Genomic DNA, 9,304 nt, shown 5'->3' on the forward strand with positions numbered 1-9,304 from the left:
CATTCCTGAGTTATTTCACTTAGAATAATGGTCTCCAAACCCATCCAGGTTGCTGTGAAGGCCATTACTCCATGGTATACATATATATATATCACAATTTCTTTATCCACTTGTTAATTAATGGGCATTTGGGCTGGTTCCATACTTTTGCAATTGCAAATTATGCTGCTATAAACATGCATGTGCAATATCTTTTTCATATAATGACTTCTTTTCCTCTGGGTAGATACCCAATAATGAGGTTGCTGGATCAAATGGTATTTCTATTTTTAGTTCTTTAAGGAATCTCTACACTGTTTTTCATAGCAGTTATACTAGTTTACATTCCCACCAGCAGTGTAAAAGTGTTCCCTTTTCACCACATCCATGCCAACATCTATTATTTTTAAATTTTTTATCATGGCCATTCTTGTAGCAGTAAGGTAGTATTGCACTGTGGTTTTGATTTGCATTTCCTTGATCATTAGTGATGTTGATTGTTTTTTCATGTTTTTTGGCCATTTGAATTTCTTTTTTTGAGATTGTCTATTCATATCCTTAGCCCACTTTTTGATGAGATTATTTGTTTTATTCTTGTTGATTTGTTTGAGTTCCTTGTAGATTCTGGATATTTTCTCCCACTCTGTGGGTTGTCTGTTTACTCTGCTGATTATTTCTTTGCTGTACAGAACCTTTTAGTTTAATTAAGTCCCATTCTTCTTTGAATGTCTGATAGAATTCAGTTATCCTCCATCTGGTCCAGAACTTTTTTGTTGTTGGCATTTTTTTATTATTATTATTACTATTTCAATCTCGCTGCTTGTTATTGGTCTCTTCAGAGTTTCTGTTTCTTCCTGGCTTAATCTAGGAGGGTTGTATATTTCCAGGAATGTATCAATCTCCTCTAGGTTTTCTAGTTTATGCGTATAAAGGTGTTCATAGTAGCTTTGAATGATCTTTTGTATTTCTGTGGTATCGGTTGTAATATCTCCGTTTTCATTTCTAATTGAGTTTATTTGGATCTTCTCTCTTCTTTTCTTAGTTAGTCTCACTAATAGTCTATCAGTTTTATTTATCTTTTCAACAAACTAGCACTTTGTTTTTGTTGCATTTGCTTTTGGGTTCTTGGTCATAAAGTCTTTGCCTAAGCCAACGTCTAAAAGGGTTTTTCTGATGTTATCTTCTAGAATTTTTATGGTTTCTGGTCTTAGATTTAAGTCTTTGATTCATCTTGAGTTGATTTTTATATAAGGTGAGAGATGAGGATCCAGTTTCATTCTTCTACACGTGGCTTGCCAATTACCCCAGCACCATTTGTTGAATAGGGTGTTCTTTCCCCAAACATAAATTTGTTTTTGTTTGCTTTGTCGAAGATCAGTTGGTGATAAGTATTTGGCTTTATTTCTGGGTTCTCTATTCTGTTCCATTTGTCTATGTGCCTATTTTTACACCAGTACCATGCAGTTTTGGTGATTACAATTCAGTCTACAAATTGAATTTTAGATTGCTTTTGGCAGTATGGTCATTTTCCCAATATTGAGTCTACCCATCCATGAGCATGGGATGTATTTCCATTTGTTTGTGGTGTCTATAATTTCTTTCAGTAATGTTTTGTAGTTTTCCTTGTAGAGGCCTTTCACCTCATTGGTTAGGTATATTCCTAAGTGTTTTATTTTATTTTTTTGCAGCTGTTGTAAAAGTGATTGAGTTCTTGATTTGATTCTCAACTTGGTCGCTGTTGGTGTATAGGAGAGCTACTGATTTGTGTATATTAATTTGTATTCTGAAACTTTGCTGAATTCATTTCTCAGTTCTAGGAGCTTTTTGGATGAGTCTTTAGGGTTTTCTAGGTATACAGTCAGATCATCAACAAACAGTGACAGTTTGACTTCCTTTTTACCAGTTTAGATGCCCTTTATTTCTTTCTCTTGTCTGATTGCTCTGGCTAGAATTTCCAGTATTATGTTAGATAGAAGTGGTGAAAGTGGACATCCTTGTCTTCTTCCAATTCTCAGGGGAATGCTTTCAATTTTTTTCTTGCTCAGTGTAATATTGGATGTGGGTTTGTCATAAATGGCTTTTATTACCTTAACATATGTTCCTTCTATGCCAGTTTTGCTGAAGGTTTTAATCATAAAGCGATGCTGGATTTTGTCAAATGCTTTTTCTGCATCTATTGAGATGATCATATGATCGTAAAACCAGCTCTTTGTTTCATTTGTCTTTTATATTTTTGTTCGTTTGTTTCTATTTCATTTAGTTCTGCTCTGATCTTCATTATTTCTTTTCTTCTGCTGGGTTTGAGTTTGCTTTGTTCTTGTTTCTCTAGCTCCTTGAGGTGTGACCTTAGATTTGTGCTCTTTCAGGCCTTTTGATGTAGTCATTTAATCCTATGAACTTCCCTCTTAGCACCACCTTTGCTGTATCCCAGGGGTTTTGATATTGTGTCATTACTATTGTTCAGTTCAAAGAATTTTAAATTTAAATTTCCATCTTGATTTCCTTTTAACTTGACGATCATTCAGGAACAGGTTGTTTAATTTCCATGTGTTTGCATGGTTTTCAGGGTTCCTTTCAGAGTTAATTTCCAATTTTATTCCACTGTGGTCTGAGAGAGTACTTGATATAATTTTGATTTTCTTAAATTTATTAAGACTTGTTTTGTGGCCTATCATATGGTCTGTCTTGGAGAATGCTCCATGTATGATGAATAGAATGTATATTCTGCAGTTGTTGGCTAGACAGTTCTGTAAATATCTGTTAAGTACATTTTTCTAGGGTATAGTTTAAGCCCATTGTTTTTCTGTTGACTGTCTTGATGTCCTGTCTAGTGCTGTCAGAAGAGTATTGAAGTCCCCCACTATTATTGTGTTGCTACCTCATTTCTTAGGTCTAGTGGTAATTATTTGTTTTATAAATTTGGGAGCTCCAGTGTTAGGTGCATGCATATTTAGGAGTGTGGTATTTTCCTGTTGGACAAGTCCTTTTATCATTATATAATGTCCCTCTTTGTCTTTTTAAACTGCTGTTGCTTTATCGTTTGTTTTGTCTGATATAAGAATAGCTACTACTGCTCACTTTTGGTGTACATTTGCATGGAATATCTTTTTCACCCCTTTATCTTAACTTTGTGTGAGTCCTTATGTGTCAGTTGAGTCTCTTGAAGGTAGCAGACACTTGGTTGGTGAATTCTTATCCATTCTGTATCTTTTAAGTGGCACATTTAGGCCATTTACATTCAATGTTAGTATTGAGATGTGAGGTAATATTCTATTCATTGTGTTAGTTGTTGCCCGAATACCTTTTTATCATTGTGTTATTGGTTTATAGATCCTGTGAGAGTTATGCTTTAAGGAGGTTCTATTGTGTGTCTTTTGAGGATTTGTGTCAAGATTTAGAGCTCCTTTTAGCAGTTATTGTAGTGCTGGCTTGGTAGTGGCAAATTCTCTCAGCATTTTTTTGTCTGAAAAAGTTTATCTTTCCTTCATTTATGAAGTTTAGTTTTAGTTTAGATACAAAATTCTTGGCTGATAATTGTTTTATTTAAGGAGGCTAAAGATAGGACCCCAGTCTCTTCAGGCTTGTAGGGTTTCTGCTGAGAAATCTGCTGTTAATCTAATTTCCTTTATAGGTTACCTGATGCTTTTGCCTTACAGCTCTTAAGATTCTTTCCTTCATCTTGACCTTAGATAACCTGATGACTATGTGCCTAGGCAATGATCTTTTTTTTTTTTTTTTTCTGAGATGGAGTCTTGATCTGTTGCCCAGGCTGGAGAGCAATGGTGCGATCTCAGCTCACTGCAACCTCCACCCCCCAGGTTCAAGTGATTCTCCTGCCTCAACCTCCCAAGTAGCCACCACACCCAGCTATTTTTTATATTTCTAGTAGAGATGGGTTTTCACCATGTTGGCCAGGCTGGTCTCAAACTCCTGATCTCAAGTGATCCACTCACCTTGGCCTCCCAAAGTACTGGGATTACACGGTTAAGCCACTGTGCCTGGCCGATGAACTTTTTACAATGAATTTCCCAGGTGTTCTTTAAGCTTCTTGTATTTGGATATCTAGATCTCTAGCAAGGCCAGGGAAGTTTTCCTTGATTATTCTCTCAAATAAGCTTTCCAAACTTTTAAATTTCTCTTCTTCCTTGGGAACTCCAATTAGTCTTAGGTGTGGTCATTTAACATAATCCCAAACTTCTTGGAAGCTTTGTTCATTTTTTTAAAACTCTTTTTTCTTTGTCTTTGTTGGATTAGGTTAACTCAAAAGCCTTGTATTCGAGCTTTGAAGTTCTTTCTTCTATTGTTCAATTCTATTGCTGAGACTTTCCAGTGCATTTTGCATTTCTCTAAGTGTCCTTCATTTTCAGAAGTTGTGATTGTTTTTTTATTTAAGATATCTATTTCTCTGGAGATTTTTCCATTCACATCCTCTATCTTTTTTTTTTTAAGTTGGACTTCACCTTTCTCTGGTGCCTCTTTAGCTTAATAATCAACCTTCTGAATTTTTTTTCTGGCAATTCAGAGATTTTGTCTTGGTTTGGATCCATTGCTGGTGAGCTAGTTTGATCATTTGGGAGTGATAAAGAACCTTGTTTTGCCATATTACCTGAATTGTTTTTCTGGTTCCTTTGGGTAGACTATGTCAGAGGGAAGATCTGGGGCTCAAGGGCTGCTGATCAGATTCTTTTGTCCCACAGCGTGCTCTTTTGATGCGATGCTCTCCCCGCTTCCCTAGGGATGGGGATTCCTGAGAGATGAACTGCAGTGATTGTTATTTCTCTTCTCGGTCTAGCCACCCAGCAGAGCTTCTGGGCTCTGGAATGGTACTGGGGGGTGTCTGCAAAGAGTCCTGTGATGTGATCCATCTTTAGGTATCTCAGCCATGGATACCAGTACCTGCTCTGGTGGAGGTAACGGGGGAGTGAAGTGGACTCTGTGAGGGTTCCTTGATTGTAGTTTTGCTTAGTGTGCTGGTTTTGTGTTAGTTGGCCTCTGGTCAGGAGGTGGTGCTTTCAAGAGAGCACCAGCTGCAGTAGTATAGGGAGGAGACAAGCTTGCCCTAAGGTTGCCTGGGTAAGTATTTGGGTTTATTAGGTGGTGGGCAGGACCATAGAGCTCCTAAGAGATTATGTCCTTTGTCTTCAGCTGCCAGGGTGGATAGAGGAAGGACCATCAGGTGGGGGCAGCATTAGGCATGTCTGAGCTCAGACTCTCCTTGTACCGGGCTTGCTGCAGCTGCTATGGGGGATGGGGTTGTGGTTCTCAGGCTGATGGAGTTATGTTCCCAGGGGGATTATGGCTGCTTCTGCTACTTCATAAAAGTTGCCAGGGAAATTGGGAAAAGCAACCAACGACAGGCCTCACCCAGTTCCTAAAGGCCAGTCTCTCTCCCACTGTGCTGCCTAACAGCACTGAGTTTATTTCCAGGCAGCTGGTGAGCATGGCTGAGAACTTGCCCCAGACTTCAAGCCTCCCTGCTGAGAAAGCAAGCAGGGCTTTCAGATTTCACACCTCCCTGCCTGCTGTGGCTTCTGTGAAGGTGTCTGCACTCCTAGTTCACCCCCTCCCCCAGATCCTATCCAGGAAACTTTGTGTTCCATTGAAATTATTACAAAGTTCAGCTGGAAGTTTCCTTTTCCCTGTGGTCTTTGCCCAGTTCCACTGGCAGCTCTCCCCAAGCACCCCTGCAAGACAAAGTCAGAGACAGCTTCCCTGGGGACTGAGAGTTCCCACAGGGCTCTTCCTGCTTCTTCTTCTATCCCTGTATTTCACTTAGCTCTCTAAATTCGTCTCACCTCCAGGTAAGGTCAAATCCTTCTCCTGTGATCTGGACTTTCAGGTTCCCCAGTGAGGATGTGTGTTCGGGAGCAGACAATCCGCTTTTCATACTTTCACACTTTGAGCACTCAGTTTTTTGGCTATCTCCTGGAGCCTGTAGCAGCAGCTCACAGATGGCCTTTTCTTTGTTCTCATCAGAGTGGTGTTTGCTGCAAGTTTTAGCCATATTTGAATCAATGCATTATTTAAAATGAGTATATATGGGTGACTGCTTTTAAGATACTGAACTAGGACTAGGTCTAAACAGCCAGAGTGGAGATCAACACTTCAATTTATTTATTTTTATACTGATTGATTGCTTGATTGATCGGCATTGGCTCATGCAATTACAGAGGCTGGAGAATCCAAAATCTGCAGTGTGGGTGATAGGCTGGAGACCTATGAGGGTTGATAGTACAAATGAAGTGTAATGGCAATCTGCTGGAGAATTTTCTCTTGCTCAAGGGAGGATGATCAGTGAAGGCTTCCATTTGGCCATTCCAGAGATAGGAGCAAGGTGGCCAAATGGAAGCCTTCACTGATCATCCTTCCTGCAGGAACACCAAACTGAACAACTATTCATACAAAAAATCACTTTTATATGAACAAAAAATCAGGTGAGCAATCACAGTACCTGGTTGAACTTCATATCACTGAAGGAGGAGATATGTGCTTAGGGGAAGGAGAGTACAGTGATTGTGGGACTTTTCATTGGAACTCAGTGCTGCCTTATTACAGCAGAAAGCAGCACTGGGCAGAACTCAGCCAGTGCCCACGGAGGGAGCATTTAGACCAGCCCTAGTCAGAGGGGAGTCACCCATCCCAGTGGTTGGAACCTGAGTTCCAGCAAGCCTTACCACTATGGGCTAAAGGGCTTTGGTGTCCTAAATAAACTTTAAAGGCAGTCTAGGCCACAAGGACTGCAGTTCCTGGGCAAGTCCTGGTGCTGTGATGAGCTCTGAGCCAGTGGACTTGAGGGGCATGTGACTCAATGAGGCACCAGCTTGGATGGCCAAGGGAGGGCTTGTACCACCCCTCCCCCACCATAGGCAGCACAGCTCACAGCTCTGGGAGAGATGCCTTCCTTTCACTCGAGGAGGGGAGAGGGAAGAGTAAAGAAAACTGTGTCTTGCAACTTGGATACCAGCTCAGCCACAGTAGGATAGGGCACCAGGCACAGTCCTGAGTCCCCCATTCTGGGCCCTAGATCCCAGACAACAATTCTAGACACATTCTGGGCCAGAAGGAAACCAGTTGCCTTGAAGGGAGGAACCCAGTCATGGTAGTATTCATCACCTGCTGACTAAAGAGCCCTTGGGCCCCGAATAGTTAGTAGTAGTACCCAGGCAGTGTTTGCCATGGGCCTTGGGTGAAGCTCAAAGATATACTGGTTTCAGGTGTGACTCAGCACATTTCCAGCTATGGTGGGTATGAGGAGGGACTCCTTCTGCTTGAAAAAAGAAGAAGGAAGAGTAAAGAGGACTTTGTCTTGCAGCTTGGATGCCAGCTCAACCACAATGGTATAAAGCAGCAAGTGGGCTTTTGGGGTCCCTGATTCCAAGCCTTGGCTCTTGGACATTTATGGACCTGTCCTGGGCCTGAAGGGAGAGTCCCAGGTGTGGAAGCATTCACCATAAGCTGCCTGAAGAGCCCTTGAGCCATGCGTGAACATCAGCAGTAGTCCTGCAGTACTGGCCATGGGCCTGCGGTGGTGGTGGCCACAGGGAGAGACTTTACTGCTAGTGGAAAATTGAGAGAAGAGTGGGAAGAACTCTGACTTCTGGCTAGGGTACCAATTCAGCCACAGTAGAATAGAGCTCCAGGTAGATTCCTAAAGTTCTGACTCTAGGTCCTGGCTCACCAATGGTATCTCTAGATCTGCCCAGGCCCTGAGGCAGGGAGGGAACTTGCCTCTCTGAAGGGAAGGACACAAGCCTGGCTGACTTTGCTACCTGCTGATTGTAGAGCCCTAGGACCTTGAGAAAATATAGGCAATAGCCAGACAGTGGTTACTGTGGGACTTGGGCAAAACCCAGTGCTGTGTTCGCTTCAGGTCTGACCCAGCACAGTCCCAGTGGTGGTGGCCACAACTGTGCTTATGTCACTTCTTCCCCAGTTCCAGGAAGCTCAGCACACAGAGAGAGACTCCATTTGTTTGGGAAAAAGTAAGGGAAGAGAGCAAGAGTCTCTCCCTGATAATCCAGAGAATTCTTCTGGGTATTATCCAAGTCCACCTCTATTATCCAAGTACTCTATGAGTCTGCAAGAGCCACACCATTACCAGGCTTGGGGTATCTTCTAATACAGATACAGCTACAATGGCCAAAACTTAGATCACAACTCCCAAGTCCTTTAGAATACCTGGAAAGCCTTCCCAAGAAGGATGGGTACAAACAACCCTACGCTGTGAAGACTACAATAAATACCTAACTCTTCAATTCCCAGATACTGACAAACATCCATAAGCATCAAGACCATCCAGAAAAACATGACTTCACCAAAGGAACTAAATAAGGCACCAGTGACCAATCCTGCAGAGACAGAGATATGTGACCTTTCAACAGAGAATTCAAAATCATTATTTTGAGGAAACTCAAAGAAATTTAAGATAACATAGGGAATTCAGAATCATATTAGATAAATTTAACAAATAAATTGGAACAATTAAAAAGAATCAAGCAGAAATTCTAGAGTTGAAAAATGCAATTGACCTACTGAAGAATGCATCAGAACCTCTTAACAGTAGAATTGCAAGCAGGAGAAAGAACTGGTGAGCTTAAAGAGAGACCACTTGAAAATACACAAAGGAGACAAAAGAATAAAAAGCAATAAAGCAGGGCTACAAGATATAGAAAAAATAGCCTCAAAAGGGCAAATTTAGGAGCTATTGGCCTTAAAGAGGATGTGGAGAGAGACATCGGGATATAAAGTTTATTCAAAGGGATAATAACAGCGAACTTTCCAAACCTGGAAAAGATATCAACATTCAAGTACAAGAGAGTTATAAAACACCAAATAGATTTAACCCAAAGAAAACCACCTCTAGACATTCAATAATCAAATTCCCAAAGGTCAAGGATAAAGAAAGGATTCTAAAAGCAGCAAGAGAAAGGAAACAAATAACATACAATGGAGCTCCAATATGTTTGGCAGCAGACTTTTTGGTGGAAACCTTACAGGCCAGGAGGAAGTGGCATGACATATTTAAAGTGCTGAAGGAAAAAATATTTTATGCTAAAATAGTATATCCAGTGAAAATCTTCTTAAAACATGAAGGAGAAATAAAGATTTTACCAGACAAAAGCTGAAGAACTTCATCAACACCAGGTCTTTTCTACAAAAAAGTGCTAAAAAGAGTTCTTCAGTCTGAAAGAAAACGACAAAACAAGCCTTAAAACATTCAAAAAACTATACAAACACATGGAAATTAAACAACATGCTCCTGAATTACCAGTGATTCAATGAAGAAATTAACAAGGAAATTGAAGTTTCTTGAAACAAATAATAA

The sequence above is a fragment of the Pan troglodytes genome, chromosome 3 (assembly GCF_028858775.2).
Source record: "Pan troglodytes isolate AG18354 chromosome 3, NHGRI_mPanTro3-v2.0_pri, whole genome shotgun sequence".
In the NCBI taxonomy this organism is placed as follows: Eukaryota; Metazoa; Chordata; class Mammalia; order Primates; family Hominidae; genus Pan; species Pan troglodytes.